At 34.4% G+C, this 17,380-nt stretch overlaps 1 long non-coding RNA gene across 5 annotated transcripts in view; it reads left to right on the top strand.

Annotated features, from left to right (window-relative positions):
- Positions 1 to 242: 242 nt before the first annotated feature.
- Positions 243 to 17,380, top strand: part of LOC146407046 (uncharacterized) — a 287,817-nt gene continuing 270,679 nt past the window's right edge. For all 5 annotated transcript variants that reach the window (XR_014822413.1, XR_014822400.1, XR_014822404.1 and 2 more), the window contains exon 1: positions 243 to 463. This is a non-coding gene — a long non-coding RNA (uncharacterized LOC146407046). The remainder of the gene's footprint in view (positions 464 to 17,380) is intronic.

The raw sequence follows: 17,380 nt of genomic DNA, 5'->3' as shown, positions 1-17,380 counted from the left end.
GGGATGAATGGCACTGTGGAAGATAAAGCTAAATTATACAGCAGTAACAATATTAAAACAAATCAGAGAGAGGCTGAGCAGACCCTGGCATGGTGAGTGGCCATGTGGATGAGAAATCAGGACTTAAGATCTCCTCCTCATTCTATGACCACACCAACTTGTAACCTTAGCCAAAGTATTTGCCCTTCTCCTTGATTCCACCATTGGTGGAATGAACAGATTGCAAGTGGTCTTGCAAGATCACATTCCATCTCAGCAGATTCTTAGCAGCATCCTTTTGCTACTGTCCTTTATTCACCTGCAAACATTTGTCTCAATAATGATGATTGCTGATTACTAGCCTGGTGACTAGGTGAATGGTAAGAATACTTTCAGCTGCAGGTGATGGAAACCAAAGTAAAAGTGATTTAAGCCTTGATAATAGTTAAGCTGCGATGAAACATGGCGTGAGTGGTCTTGGAAGGTAAGGTTTGTTTTTTAAATCAGCTTTATCATTGTGTTCCAAAACCCTTTTTTCATGTTTGAAGCTATGTTTGGTGTGGCATCTACCTGGTGGGTTGACTTCTGTATTATTATGAAATTGACCTCTCTTGTTTTTGCCTTATACGTATATCTAGTTTCGTATCTATCCTTGCCTTAGAGAATAATTGCTCTGATACTAGTAGTCACACTGGTGTGTTTTTTGTTTTGTTTTGCCAAAGTGTGCATGGTATATGGTTTTATTTAAATCTGCTGTGTATTTATATTTAAGGCATAGCTTGGTCTTGCGGCACATAACTGGGTTTTGGTATTTTATCCAGCTGGTGTATTAATCTCTTGCAAGGAGTATTTATTTAGTATAAATTCAATGTAATACAGATATATTTAAAATTTATCTTCCATCTTAATATTATTTTTTATGATCCATCTGTTTTATATTCTTGTTCCTCTCTTTCCTTGGTTCTTTTACAATGATCAAATACTTTAATATTCAAACTCCCATTTCTAACTTGTTAGTTATACATTCTTTTACAGTTTTTTTAGTGGTGATGCTAGAGGTTACACCATTTATCATCACCTAGTCATTATCTAAAATTATTATCTCTTCTTTTTGTATTTAACAGTTAGGATTTTCCCCTTCTGCCTTTGGCATTATTATTGTCATATATTTGAATTCTATATATATTTTAACCCCCCCTGAGATATCACTCTTATTGTTTTAGGCAGTCAGTATTTGTTTATATTTACTCACATTGTATCTTTTCTGTTGTTCTTTATTTCCTCCTACAATTCCCATTTCTTCTGGGATATTCTTCCTTCTCCCTACAAAACCCATTTCTTTTTCTTTTCAGAGCAGATTTGCTGGTGATGAATTATCTCAGTTTATGTTTGTCTCAACGTGTCCTTCTTTGAAGTTCAGTTTGGAAGGATAGAATTCTAGATTGTAGTACTGTCTTTGAGTATTTTAGAGATGTCATTGCCTTGCTTCCTGGTTTTCATTGTTTCAGTTGAGATGTAGTCTTTTTTTATCGTTGCTTTATTGAAGGTAGTGTATCTTTTTGCCTGACTTCTTTTATGATATTTCTCTTTATTTCTTTCTATGATATACCTAGGTGTGGTTTAGGTTTATATTTAAGTTGACCTTTCTCTTAGGCTTTTCTATGTCTCATCTAACTCATACAATGAATTCTTAACTTCAGATTCTGTACATTTAGTCCTGAAATTCCCATTTTTTTTCCTATAGATTCTATTCTCTGGTGAAGTTGTGAGCCTTTTATCTATCTTCTTCATCTTTTCATGTTGCATATTGAATATATTAACCATAATTGTATTAAGGCTCTTTTCAGCTAACTATGTTGTCTAAATTATCTGCAGCTTTATTTTTAGCATGTGTGTGTTTTCTTCCTGATATTCAATCCTGTGGTTCTATCCTTTGTTAGGCCAAGTAATCTCAGATTGAATGCCAAGCATTGTGTATTAAACTACATATAAATTCCAGATTATTTTATCTTCCTCTAGAAGGTATTTACTCTTCCCACTGTCAGGCAGAGAGAGCAGTAACCGATGACCTTCCTCAGTCTGTTCAGGGACAGGACTGTATTGAGGCTGGTATCCCTAGGAAGGTCCAGTCTGTTTCTAACTCACCCTCACTCTGCAAGATTTTCAACCAAGAGCCCAGTGTGTTCTTCAAGACCCTTTACTGGGGGTGGGGGTCAGGGGAAGGAGACTGAGTTCCACTATTTGTCTCATGAAACTCTTGAAGGCTCTACTCTACTTCTGGAGCCAGAAGAGGGCTTCTGCTTTGGTTCAGCCTTCTTTCCCACTCAGCCCTAGAAGTCAGCAAATGTCCTTAAGGGAAAACTACCTGCATACTAATCCTCTCCAAGTCAGAGCCAAAAACTCTGCCAGTTTCTCCATTGCAGTAGTTGGTACAAATCCAAAAATCTAAAGCTCTTGCCCAAGCCCACTATCACTAAATTCTCCCAGAGTAAAAATGTCTGTAGAATTCGCCTTGCCTCCCAAGGTCTTTGCCTCCCCAGAGTTTTAGCCCATGCAGTTCTCATTGCCTCAGCAGCTTTCCAATGTTTTTAGCCAGATGATTGCTGTATTTTTTCCTCTGGCATTTTTAGCTTCATCATTTGATCTGACACAAGCTATTCCAACCCTTCAAAAGTGGGTGGGATACTTCTGCTTTACATACTTCCCTTGACATACTTCTGCTCTATCAGTCTCAGAGTGAGGACTTGTGCTTTTTTGTCTCCTGGTTGCAGCCTGAGACACTGCTTCTGAGTGTGTCCTATACACTCAAAAATGAGATGGATAGAAAAGAATCCTCCTCCTGCTTTAAGCAAAATCATACTCATAAGTATGCTTTTTGTATACATTAAAGAACTAGGTCACATGTTCACTTCTGGTGAGGTAGGAGTCTAGAAAAGCTTCTGAAAGGAAGTGAAATTTCTGTTACTGATTTACTGTTTATTTTCTGGGTCATGCAGTTTGCCATCCCAATCCAAGGTAGTCTTCTATTTTCAAGGTATGAAGTGACCTTTGGATGAAAAATCACATCCTATTTCACTGTGGTTCAAAGACATGGGAATACAGTTTAAAGGAATATAGTTGGTAGTCAATGCCTTGTTCCTCAAATGAATGAGTAATGAATAAATGACAAGATAGTCATTTTGGACTGGTTGAGTGGAGACCAAAAGTTAAGTACATGAAGATGGTCTTCCTGTTTCCTCTCCTGAGTAACATGTCTACCTGTGTGTCCTACAAGCTTCAATAAGGGTAGAGATTGTGCCCCATCATCTTCATAGTTAATGTGTTATCAAAAAGAAGGCATTCAGCTGCCATTTTTATTAATTTATTTTTTATTAGAGTATAGTTGATTTACAGTGTTGAGTTAATTTCTGTGGTATAGCATAGTTACCCAGTCTTAGATATATTCACATTATTTTTCTTATATTATCTTCCATCATGGTCTATCCCAAGAGATTGGATATAGTTCCCTGTGCTATACAGTGTGACCTCATTGCTTATCCATTCGAAGTGTAGTAGTTTTTAGATGCCATTTATTGATTAGAAGAGAACTTGAAAGATTTAAAAGGATTTGGATAGTTCTGGAGAAAAGTGCAACTGCTGATATCATGAAGGGGTGTGTGTGTGTGTGTGTGTGTGTGTGTGTGTGTGCATGCACACACTAGGAGTGAACAATTGTGAATGTAGGCTGTGTGAGAACTGGACAGTGTGCACTGGTCTCTCTATGATAGAATGCCCATGTTAGCAGTAAATGAAGAACTACCTGCTAGGACTGAGTATTTAAGAGTTTTTATACAAATAGCATGTGGAATGATAGGTATTTCACTTAGCAGAAAAGGAAACCAAAAGAAATAAGAAAGGAACCAGCCCAAGGTCACAATATCTAAGATAGAATTTATTAGAGCGTCCAGAGCGCAGCCCCAACTCTCCAACCTTCCATTAATATGAAATCCTTCCAGCAGATTTTAGGGAGTTTTGAAAGACATTCTTTGACCTAGACACCAGATAAGTTATACACAGATGAGCTCTACTTAATTGCATAATGAATGAATCAACTACTTTATATCACTTTACACAATCCCATACACTATCACATTTCCTTCCTTGTTACCAATACCTGTTAAATGCAATCCTTATAGAGAAATAATTCACTTCATTGTATTAAAAAATGCCTGCTTAGAGTCCTTTAAGTGTTGCAGTTCTCAATTATCTCACCCCAAATCCACTGTGAAGTGATAATTAGGGGCTAAAAGCTAAACCGATTAAGGCAGAATTTTCTCCTGACAGCCATTTAATAGCTAATCAGGTGTTAAATCCCCAAATTATGCATTTCTCAGCAGCACACAGATACAATAAATTTTAAAAGTTTTAAGTTATCAACTTGTCTTTTACAACTTTACCCCAACACACCAAAAGTAAAGGAATTAACAGTTTAGTGGATTAGAAATCCTTGGCAATTTATTCCATTTCTTCCCTAGAATGTTTGTTTTGATTAATAATGACTTAAATCCAGATTCTGGGCATAGATAGCATCATACCATAAGACCTGCCTTTGACTGGTGAAAGATGCTATGTCTTATTAGCATCAACATATTATTGTTGCCTGATTTGTATACACAGGAATCCTACAACCAGATGGGTGGTCAAGGAGCCACTATGTACACTAATTATGATATTCAGGAGCAACATTTATAGCTTTACTAACTTTGAACACTCTGAGCTTTCACATTTCACAGGTCTATGACACATGCTCTTGGTAACCCATTAGGCAACTGAGAGGGAGAGAGAGGACACATATTTACACGGTGAGTAGTGAACTACTATCACAGACACCCTCCTAGCTTCTGTGGCCTTCTTCCCCTACCAATAAAATAGAGGAGTGGATAAGTTAATAGGAAGGCCTTTTAAAAAGAGGTAACTCAAATAATTTATATAGAAGACAACTTTTCGTTGTATTGAACAATTTTAAAGTAATCTAAAAATTACTGTTAACTATTACTATAATAGATACTCTATACTGTGATATGCTGAGTATTGCCCATATTGTTCCAGTAAAGTCAGCGGAGTGAATGTAACATTGATTTCACACGAGGTCTATGGTTTTCAACCAAGGGAGATTTTGTTCCCCAGAGGACATTTAGTAATATCTGGTCACATTTTGGTTGTCAAAACTGAAGGAAGGATGCTCCTGGCATCTACTGAGTAGATGCCAAGGATTCCATTAAACATCCTATAATGCACAGGCCAGTCTTCCATTAAACAAGGAAATAACTGGCTTATAAGACCAATAGTGCCAAATTTGTAACACACTATTCCATGTCCTAGATCCCTGTAGCTTTAACACTCTTTCTACTGGATGTGTGTTCTCCAAGGCTGTGTGGACAGGTCTGGGGAAATGACAGAGCACAAAAATAATATGCTGTAAATCTGGGTCTTCATTCTATTCCCCATCTTTTACAAGAATATGTGATTCTATCTAGACCGAGCATCCTGTTTTCCCACCTTTTCCAGGCTTTACTGCTTTTCCTCATTATTTACCAAATTGCCTCCTCACTGCCTAGCAGCATTGTCAGTTTAATTATATGTTTACATGTTCATTTAACATATACTTTTTGAGTGCCTCTTGTATGCTATGTATGGCTTCACTGATCTTAATTGGGTATTAGAGGTCAGTATTGTGATAAAGGTAAAAGTTGAGAAAACATATGTATATGTGAGATCACATATATTTGACGATCTTGTTAGGAATTATTTGGACTAAAATATTCTTAGAGGGATAAACAGAAAATTACAGTAAAGAATAAAATTGGACAATGGCCTATTTAAAAGGAATGGTTTCAGACCTGGGAGTGTTCAACCTATAGAAGAAAAAGCCAAAGTATAGTGTCATAAATTCATAAAAATCCCAACAATTTTCTTTTAAAAAATTCCTCTTCTAATCAAAACAGTATGTGTGCTCAGTTTTGAAGTAAAATAGTACTTACCAATGATTAGCAATTTCCTGCCCACCCTCCTTGTATCTTCACATCTAATCTCTAAACCACTAGCCTTTGCTTATTTTACCTATTTCTTTTGATATTTAGTGTGAAATTTCTAAATAACACTCTTATATTATTATTCCTTGTTTTTTCTGTTAAATCCCAGGACGAGGAGCCTCATACTATAGAGGGCCCCACCTGTCACAGAGACACAAAATTATTATGAAACACCAGATACTTCTATCACTCAGGACCTGCGTTCAGGACTCACACAACGCAAACTAGTGTCCTAAATGTTGGCCTTTGTGGCCCAAACTACTCAGGCTCTAGGGAAGCACTTTTCTATATTTCTTACCCTTTTCTGAAATAAAAAAGTCTGATATTTGGTGTATTGTAATGCTATGGATACACAAAAACCACTTCATAGCGTGGCGGTAAAGTGAGTGCCAAAAGCTTTTAGGGAAGATAGAGGACAAACTAACCTGTCAAATCCTTCTTCTTGGATTTTCCTATAAAGACGATTCATTTCCCAGGAGTTTATAATGTCCATTTTCTAGTATCTAATTCATAGCTCCATAAGTAATCACAAATTGGCACAATATTTACAACAATTGCACTTGGCAGCTGAGGAATATTTCACTTCATTAAATAATAACTGCTACTCTTATCAAATTTGGGGAGTTTTTTGAATCAGTAGAAGTTACTTATTAAAGCACTTTTAGATTTACAGAAAAATTGAGCTGATAATACAAAGAATTCCATATAAACCTCTCTCCCTTACACAATTTCTCATATTACTAACATATTGTCTTAGTGTGGTTTATTTGTTATAATTATTGAACTAGTCTTGGTATATTAACTAAAGTTCATAATTCACATTGTTTCACTTTTTGTGTTGACAGTTTTGAAACTGCATAATGTCATGTATTTATCATTACAGTATCGAACAAAATAATTTTACTGCCCTAAAAAAATATCCTGTGCCTCACCTATTTATCCTTCCACCTACTCTCAAATCTCTGACAACCACTGATCTTTTTACCTTTTCTAGGATATCATATAGTTGGGATCATACAATATATGTAGCCTTTCCACACTGGCTTCTTTTACTTGGCAATATGCATTTAGTCTCCTCCATATATTTTTTGTGGAGTGATAGCTCATTTTAAACTGATGAGTAATATTCTATTCTAAGGATATATTAGTTTTTTTATCCATTTGCCTATGAATGTTATCTTGATTGCTTATAGTTTTTGGTATTTATGAATAAAACTGTTACAAACATTTATGTGTGGGTTTTATGTTTACAGACATTATTTTGAAAAATACTTTCTGTCCTTATATTCCATTCTTGTTCATTTAAAATTCTAATTACATGCATGCTGGGCAGCTTTTTACTTCCCCACAGTCCTGTAATGCCTTGTTCACTTTTGCGCAATTTTTGAAATCTTCTCCTTTTTCAGATTGTATCATTTTATTGCTGTAAGTTCAAGTTCATTGATAGCTTTTATAATCAAAAATCTGTCATTGTAACATTTCACTCACCATGGTGAATTTTTAATTTCAGTTGTACTTTTTGGCTGTATAATTCCTACTTGGTTCTTTTTTATAGTTTCCATTTCTCTCTTGGTATTTCCTATCTTCACATTCATTAATGCTATATTTTCTTTGAATCCTTTGAACATACTTTCTTTTCATACTTTGACATATTTATCGTATTTATATATTTATAATGTTTATTATAAGGACTTTTCTGCTAAATACAATGCCAGGATACACTTGATGTCTGTTTCTGTTGAATTTTTTTTTCTTTATGTGTGCAACTGTTTCCTGATTCTTTACATTTCTAGAAATATCTGGTTGAAAACTGCACATTATGCTTTAGTGACTCTAGATTCTGTATGATTCTTCTGAAGTTTATTGGATTTTTTTGCTCTAACATACAGTTATATTGTCTGGACTCAGACTATAAAAGGTGACTTCTCAGGCTGTTCAACAGCCTATTTTGTTCAACTTACAGTTGCTCTTTTTAAAATATGTCCATAGAAGTATTTCCCTTATGCCTGCTTATTTTAGTAGTCAGTCAAGAATTTGACCAATTTTATATTAAGATTTAGGCGTTCATTCTCTCTATGGTTACTTTGCTTTGTTTCTCCTTCAGCCCCAAGTTCTTGCCTCTGATATCTTAAGTTAGTAAGGCTTTTGCTTTATGCCACTTGGACTATGTGTGGTAGGCAATGCACTCAGCCAAAGTCATATGAAATTCACAAATCTCATCAGGAGCTATGGAGTCTTTTATGTGTAGACTATCCTCTAACATCTGTCTGCCTTTTTGATGAGCTCCCTGGGAGTCTCCTGGGTACATGCGTAGTTTAGGATTCAGCCAGGGATTTGGGCAGTTTATATTCAGACAGCCTTTCTGAGCCTCTCTCACTTTCAAAAATTGTTCCTTACATTTCAAGCTACTCTTATAATCTGAACTCTGTTATTGGTTACCTTGATCTCACAAGACTGCAGTTTTCTGTCACCAGACCTAGGGTGAGAGTTTGAGGTATAATTAGACAAAAAAGCTAGAAAAATCATAGTTTTCACCCAAAACACCAGCAGTCTATCAAGAGTACACCTTCCTGTAGTCTCTGTCTGCTACTTGTCATTTTTTGGTGACTTCCATTGGTAGCTTTATTTATAATTTTATACAGTTTCAAAAATAATTGTTTACTGGAGGTCATCTTCTTCATGCCAACAGCACTGTATATTTTTCTTTTGTTACATTAAGTTTTAATCTTCTATAGAATTTAAAAGATAACAGGGAGTTCCCGTCGTGGCTCAGTGGTTAACGAATCAGACTAGGAACCATGAGTTGTGGGTCCAATCCCTGGCCTTGCTCAGTGAGTTAAGGATCCAGCGTTGCGGTGAGCTGTGGTGTAGGTTGCAGACATGGCTCAGATCCCACGTTGCTGTGGCTCTGGCATAGGCCAGCAGCTACAGCTCCGATTAGACCCCTAGCCTGGGAACCCCCATATGCTGTGGGAAGCGGCCCAAGAAATGGCAAAAAGGCAAAAAAAAAATAAATAAAAGATAACAACACTAAAAATAATATAATGATATATCTAGGATAACAGGCACATGGCATATTGGCATATGGCATACAGACACATGGCATATTCTACATATAAACATACACAGAGTTGTAATTGTGACTTCAATAACATAAACGGTGAGGGAGTGAAGTAAAGGAGCAGAGTTTGAGTGTGTGCATGATTGAAATTAAGTTAAAATATGTTGTTATAAAGACATTGTATGTAATTCCCATGGTAACCACAAAGAAAAAATATACAGAATATATACAAAAGGAAATGAGAAAAGAATCAAGCATATTACTATAAAAATTCATAGTAATTTAATTTTTGTGTCCTTTCTTACTGAATTTTTGTGAGACAAAAATTCAGTAAGAAAGGAAATGAGAGACAAAAAAGCTATAAGACACCCAGAAAACAATGAGCAAAATAATATCAAGTCCTTCCCTATCAGTAATTATTTTAAATGTAAATAGATTTAACTCCCAAATTCAAAAGATACAGATGGGCTGAATGAATAAAAAAAAAGGATTCAACAATTTTACTTCTATACTATAAGAGATTCACTTTTGAGTTGACACATATGGATTGAGAGGGAAAGGATAGCAACAGATATTCTGTGCAAACAGTAACCACAAGACAGCAGGGTGGTTATACTAATATCAGATAAAAGAGACTTTAAGTTAAAACTGTTACAAGAGACAAAAAGGACATTATATGATGATAAAAGTGTAAACTTAAAAGATTTAACAATAATAAACATATATGCACTAAGCTCCTAAATATCTGCAGCAAATATTGACAAAACTAAAGGGAGAAATAGATCTAAAATAATAGTAAAAAACTTTAATACTCAGTTTAAATAAAGAGGAGAACAACCAAAGAGAAGATCTGTAAAATATAGAGGACATCAACATCACTCTAGACCAATTGTTCCTAATAGACGTATACAGAACGCTCTATTCCTCGGAACAAAAATAAACATTTTTCTCAAGTACAGATGAAATATTCTCTAGTATAGACCATGTATTAGACTATAAAACAAGTAAATAAAATTTTTAAAAAATATCAGTCATACAAAGTATTTTTTCTGATCATAATGAAATTAAAATAGAAATTAGAGCAAAAAACTAGAAAATTCATAGATTATGGAAAATAAGCAAAGTACACTTAATCAGTGAATCAAAGAAGTCAAAAGAGGAATTATAAAATTTTTTGAGACATATGAAAATGAAAACATAACATATCAAATCTTATGGGATGCAGAGAATACAATGCCAAAGTGGAAATTTATAGGTAAAAATGTTTACATTATAAAAGAAAAACAATCATGAATCAACAATCTAACTTTATACATTAAGAAATGATAAAAAGAACACACTAAATCCAAAGGTAGCAGAATAAAGCAAATATTAAAGATTAGAGTAAATTTTTTTAAAAATAAAGAATAGAAATGCAATAGAGGAAAACAAAACCAAGAATTTGTTCTTGGAAAAGATCAACAAATTTCATACCTTTAGCTAGGTTGACTGAGAAAAAGAGAAGACACTAAAAACTAAAGTCAAAAATGAAAATGGAACATTACCATTATGCCACAGAATAAAAGCCTAGTACCAGATGGTTTCATTGGTAAATTCTACCAAACATTTAAAAAATAATTAACACCAGTCCTCCTCATACTTATCCAAAAATTGAAGAATACTTCCAAACTCATTCTATGAAGCCAGCACTATCCTAACACCAAAGCCAGACAAAGACAATGCAAAAAAGGAATATTAAAGACCAATATCCTTGATGAATATTGATTTAAAAATTCTCAAGAAGTACAAGTAAACTGAATCCAACAGCACAATAAAAGGAATATATACTGAAACCAAATGGTTTATTACCAGAATGCAAGAATGATTCAACATTTGAATATGTCAGTGTAATACATTGACATGATGATGAGGAAGATCCCACATGAAAATCTGAATTAATTCAGAAAAGGAAATTTGACAAAATTCAATAAAGTTTCATGTTAAAAACACTCAACAAACTTGGAATAGAAGGATATTACCTCACCATAATAAAGATCATATATGAAGAACACACAGCTGAGGTTATATTAATTTTCGAAAGACTGTAGGCATTTCCTCTAAAATCTGGAACAAGAAGAGGGTTCATGCTTTTGTCACTTCTACTTAACACAGTACTTAGCCAAGCCAGAACAGTTAGGCAAGAAAAAGATAAATTTTCCAAATTTGAAAATAAAAAGTCAAATTATCACTTTTAACAAATAATATATTCTTATACGTAAAAAACTCTAAAGTTTCCAGCAAAAAAAATGTGTTAGGCCTAATAAATAAATTCAGTGAAGTTGCAGGATATGAAATCAACACACAAAGTCAGTTTTATTTCTATACACTAACAATAAATAATCATAAAAAGGAATTAAAAACACAATTTCTCTTGCGACAGCATTAAAAAATACTTGTGAATAAACTTATTCATGTGGTGAAAGTCTTGTATACTGATACCCAGAAAATATGGGTGAAAAAATTAAAGGAGACACAAATAACTGGAGAGAGATCTTGTATTCATGAGTTGGAATAATTAATATTGTTAAGATGTCAATACTCCCAAAAGTGATCTACAGATTTCGTGCAGTCCCTTTCAAAATCCTAAAAATGATTTTTTCAGAAATAGAAAAATTCTTAAAATTCACTGAATCTCAAAGGGACACTGAATACCAAAATAATCTTCAAACGAAAAAAAAGAAACAAAGTTGGAGATCTCATAATTCCAGGTCTTAAAACTTTGCAAAGCTACAGTAATCAAAACAGTGTTGTTCTAAATAAAAGCAGACATGTAGAGCAATGGAATAGCAAAGGAAGCCCAGGACAAAAACCAAACCTACATATGGGCAGGTAATTTTGAGAAGGATTCCAAGGTCATTCAATGGAAAAAGAGAATTCTTTCAGTAAATGAGACAGGAGAAGCTGTATATCCACATAAAAATAATAAAATATTTCTCTTTCCTTAGACAATATGTAAAAATTATCTCAAGATGGGTCAGAAACCTAAATATAAGAGCAAAAACTATAGAATTCTTAGAAGAAAACAAAGTAAATCTCCATGGCATTAGATTTTTTTTTTAATGAATTACTGTATATGACACTAAAAGCATAGGTAGCAAAAGAAAAAATAGATAAATTGGACTACTTCAAAACTGAAAATTTCTATGGATGAAAGCACCCAATCAGTAGAGTGAAAAAGCAATTCATGGAATGGGAGGAAATATTTGCAAATCATATTATGTCTGGTAAATATGCATAATATATAAAGAACTTTTACAGTTCAACAACTTAAACAACACCCTTCCAAAAAAGAATCCTATTTAAAATGGGCAAAGGACTTACTTTTCCCAAAGAAGATATAGTTTGCCAATAAGCATTTAGAAAGACTTAATATCGTTAATCATTAGGATAATGCAAATCATACCCATAGTATATCACCTGTGGCTACTGATATAAACATTTGTGTGGCCACTATCATAAACATAGATCACCCATGACATTTTTCACAAAACTAGAACAAACAATCCAAAAATTTACATGGAACCACAAAAAACCCAGAATTGCCAAAGCAATTCTGAGGAACAAAAACCAAGCAGGAGGCATAATTACAGACTTCAGGCAATATTACAAAGCCACAGTGATCAAGACAGTGTGGTGCTCGTACCAAAACAGACAGACAGACCAAGGGAACAGAATAGAGCATGCAGAAATAAACTCAGACACCTATGGTTGATTAATCTTTGACAAAGGAGGCAAGAACATAAATGGTAAGAAGACAATCTATTCAGCAAGTCTTGCTGGGAAACCTGGACAGCTGCATGCAAAGCAATGAAACTAGAACACATCCTCACACCATGCACAAAAATAAACTCAAAATGGCTGAAAGACTTAAATATAAGACAAGATCCTGGAAGAGAGCATAGGCAAAATATTCTCTGACATCAACCTCCAAATGTTTTCTCAAGTCAGTCTCCCAGCGCAAGAGAAATAAGAGCGAAAATAAACCAATGGCACCTTATCAAACTGACAAGCTTTTGCCTGTCAATGAAAACCAAAAAGAAAACAAAAAGACAACATACAAAATGGGAGAAAATAGTTGCAAATTATGCCACTGACAAGGGCTTAATCTCTAAAACATACAAGCAACTTATACAACTCAACAGCAAAAAAGCCAACAACCCAATTGAAAAATGGGCAAGAGACCTGAATAGACATTTCTCCAAGGAAGATATGCAAATGGCCAACAAGTACATGAAAAAATGCTCAACATCACTGATAATTAGGGAAATGCAAATCAAAACTACCATGAGATACCACCTCACACCAGTCAAATGGCCATCATAAATAAGTCCACAATAGCAAATGCTGGATGGGGTGTGGAGAAAAGGGAACCCTCGTGCACTGTTGGTAGGAATGTAAGCTGGTACAACCACAATGGAGAACAGTATGGAGATATCTTAGAAATCTATACATAGAACTATCATATGACCCAGCAACCCCACTCTTGGGCACATACCCAGACAAAACTTTCCTTAAAAAAGACACATCCATCTGCATGTTCATTGCAGCACTATTCACAATAGCCAAGGCATGGAAACAACCCAAATGTCCATCGATAGATGATTGGATTACAAAGATGTGATTTTATGTATATGTGTGTGTGTATATATATACATATATATATATATATATATATATATATATATATATAATGGAATATTACTCATCCATAAAAAAGAACAAAATAATGCCATTTGCAGCAACATGGATGTAACTAGAGACTCTCATCCTGAGTGAAGTCAGAAAGAGAAAGACAAATACCATATGATATCATTTATATCTGAAATCTAATGGCACAAATGAACCTTTCCACATAGAAGAAAATCATGGACTTGGAAAATAGACTTGTGTTTGCCAAGGGTTGGGGTGTGAGTGGGATGGGTAGGGTTCATGGGGTTAATAGATGCAGACAATTGCCTTTGGAATGGATTGGCAATGAGATCCTGCTGTGCAGCACTGGGAACTATGTCTAGTCACTTATGAGGGAGACTGATAATGTGATAAAAAAGAATGTATACATGTATGTGTAACTGGGTCACCATGCTGTATAGTAGAAAATTGACAGAACACTGTAAATCAGCTATGGTAGAAAAAATGAAAATAATTTTATAAAAAATAGAAGAAAAGCGATGTTGGTGAGGATGTAGAGAAATCAGAATCTAGGTGCACTGTTAGTGGAAATGTAGAAAGTACATACATTATGGAAAACTGTATGGTTGTTCCTCAAAATACTAAAATGGAATTGCCGTATGATCCATCCATTACATTTTTGTGTTTACATAAGGGAATTGAATGGAGAGGCTTTTAGAGATATCTGTATACCATGTTCATTGCAGCTTTACTGGAAATAGCAAAAGGTGAAAAACAGCAAATGAACATCGATTGATGAATAGGTGAACAAAATGTGGTATATGCATACAATGGAATATTAGCTTTAGAAAAGAATGAATTTTTGACACAATTTTGATGATATTTTGCTAAGGGAAATTAATCATTCACAAGAAGACACATACTGTATTGTTCCTTTTATATGTGGTATCTAGAGTAATCAGATTCATAGAAACAAAGTAGAATGGTGGTTGCTAGAGGCTGGGGGGAGCGTAAAATGGGAAATTATTGCTTAGTGGGTTTAGAGTTTCAGTTTTACAAGTTAAAAATGTTTTGGAGTTTGGTTGCAAAATAACATGAATATATACTACTACACTATACACTTAAATATAGTTATAATGGTAAATTTTATGTTGTGTGTATTTTACGGTTTAAAAATCAGATGCATTTTCTCTTCAAACAACTGTATTTTTTATTTTTGAGATATTTCTTTCACAACCATGGACTAGTCTCTCTTTAGACTCATTCTACAGCTCTTGTCCAGCTTTCCTTTTACCGTTAATCTTAGAATTTAACTTGGATCTTTTACTAGATCCTCTGGTTCTTGGATCCTCTGGCTTTCCATCCTTTAGTTCACTGCACTGTTTGGTGCAGTGCTTCTCCAGTAGATCTTGAGAAGGAATACATGAGATGTAACATTTTTGAAACTTTGCATAACTGAAAGTCTTTTTTTCTATCCTTATACTAAATCAATTACTTGGCTGATTATAGAAATCTTGACTGGAAACTGGAATTTTGGAAATATTACTTTTGTCTTCTGTTAGATAGTTGAAAAGTCTACTGTCATATACTTCCTCATTTTTCTAATAAGATTTAAAAAAAATCCCTTGTTCTCAGTATACTGGCCCCCATAATTAAAATTTCAATCATCTACCTTGTCAGGTGTCCATTGCGATGCTCATTCAGTGTGCCCTTTGATTCTGGAATCTCATGTTCTTCAACTCTAGAAAAAAAATACTGAATTGTTTCTACAATTTATGTTATTCATTTCCTATATTTTCATTTTCTGGAAATTTTACCATTTGCACATTATGCTAATCCTCTTCCTTTTTTATATTTCCTCTCCCATTCACTATCTCTTTGACTTTCTCCTTTTGTTTTCTGCAATATTTCCTCAAGTTTACATTCTAAACACTCTAAACATTCTATTGGATTCTTTTTTCATTCCTGCTATAATTTAATTCCAACTTCAAAAATTTATTTTAAAAAATTTTACATGTTTATCCTTTTGCATCTTCCTTGTTCTGTCTTTTTTTCAATGATCAAAAAGTGGTAATGACAGTTTTTTGTACTTTTATTTTTCTTATATTGTCTGTTTTCTTCACATTTCTTCTGTTATCTTTATCTGTTTTATTTTTCCTCTCTTATGTCAGATGCTTTCCTCAAATGACTGGTGTTCTTTGGCCATTCATATTTAAAAGTCCGGTACTAAATACCTAACTGGAAGCTCTGTTTCTACATGTAGGCATATGGATTGGTGAGCTTAACTTTAGAGTTATCAGGCATGAACCTTGCTGTTTTGTTGGGTGCCCACCAAAAGAATCTCTTACTCCAATCTGTTTCTCTATAAAAAAAAAAAAATATCCTCCATTTTCCTGTTTGGCTGCCAGTGCTTTGAGAAGCCAAGAAATGGGAAGTTAAGAAGGGCAGAGGGCTAGTGTTAGGAAGTTTTGCTTAAAACTCCTTTTTAACATCTTGCCTTCCCTCTACATTTGCCATGCAGTCATTTATGAGTTAATAATCCTCTGAGTTCCAGCCCATTCAAAGCCTTAATCTGGAGTCTTCTAGGGTTGTGAGGGGCAGTTCCTTAGCTTTGTGGATTGGAGAGAGTATCTTGAGGTGGAACTGATTCTTAGGCAGACTTCAAATTAATCCTCCTATTCTCAAACCCACTCACATTCCCACAGTCATTGTTCCCTGGCATTTCTAGTTTCTGGGTCTTTCTGGATTCTTCAGGCAATTGCTGGCTTCTGGGTATCCATTACTACAAATGTAGTTTCCAGTTCTCCTTGGTCTTCTAATTCAGCTATACATAACCATTTGCTTTTAATTTCCATCAGTTTTTTACTGATGTCTCATAACCCATTCTCCTTGATATTTTTAAAATGTCATTTTACTATGATCTATTGCTCTTTAATAATAGAAGTAAAAGCAGGTGCTCATCTCTCATAATTTCAAGAATCTTAAATGCTTTATCATAGCCCATCGACAAAAATTGAGTTTTCTATATTGAATAGTGTTTTGGTCTACTCTTTACTGTTGTTTACTCATGTTTTTAGCACCTACTACATGCCAGACATTCTAGTAGGCTGAATGAGACATTACAATACATGGCAAGAAAGAGAATGATACATATATGTCACTTTGCTGTACAGCAGAAATTGGCACAACATTGTAAATCAACTATAGTAAAAAATGGAAAAAAATACATGGTAAGAAATAGCCTACTCTTGAGAAACTTGTCCCTTCTGTTGATATAGGAAGGTTTTTAAGGAAAATATTCACTGCATAAGTCTCTATAGATCTCGCCTTCGAATGTGGAGAAAATATTTGCTTCTCTTAAGTAGGCACATTTTCCCCCTCACCCAATATAAGCCATATGACTCATCACAACTCACTTTGCACCTGGACTTCCAGGAAGCTCACAATCAAATGTGATTTTTTAACTACAAATTTACAAATTATAGGCTTTTCATTTTACCTCCTATTTTTGATTTCTGTTCTCTGTCCTCATTTATCTTAATTTTCAGTTAAAACATATTGTACAAGTTTTTGAGGATAATTCATATCTTTTGCTCAGTAA

The sequence above is a fragment of the Sus scrofa genome, chromosome 1 (genome assembly GCF_054392235.1).
Source record: "Sus scrofa isolate SSC_HxYL_T2T_F1_AM1 chromosome 1, Sscrofa_HxYL_maternal_Yorkshire_Landrace_v2.0, whole genome shotgun sequence".
Classification (NCBI taxonomy): Eukaryota; Metazoa; Chordata; class Mammalia; order Artiodactyla; family Suidae; genus Sus; species Sus scrofa.
Note: the sequence above shows the minus strand (reverse complement) of the source record. Positions and strands in the feature narration are given on the sequence as shown.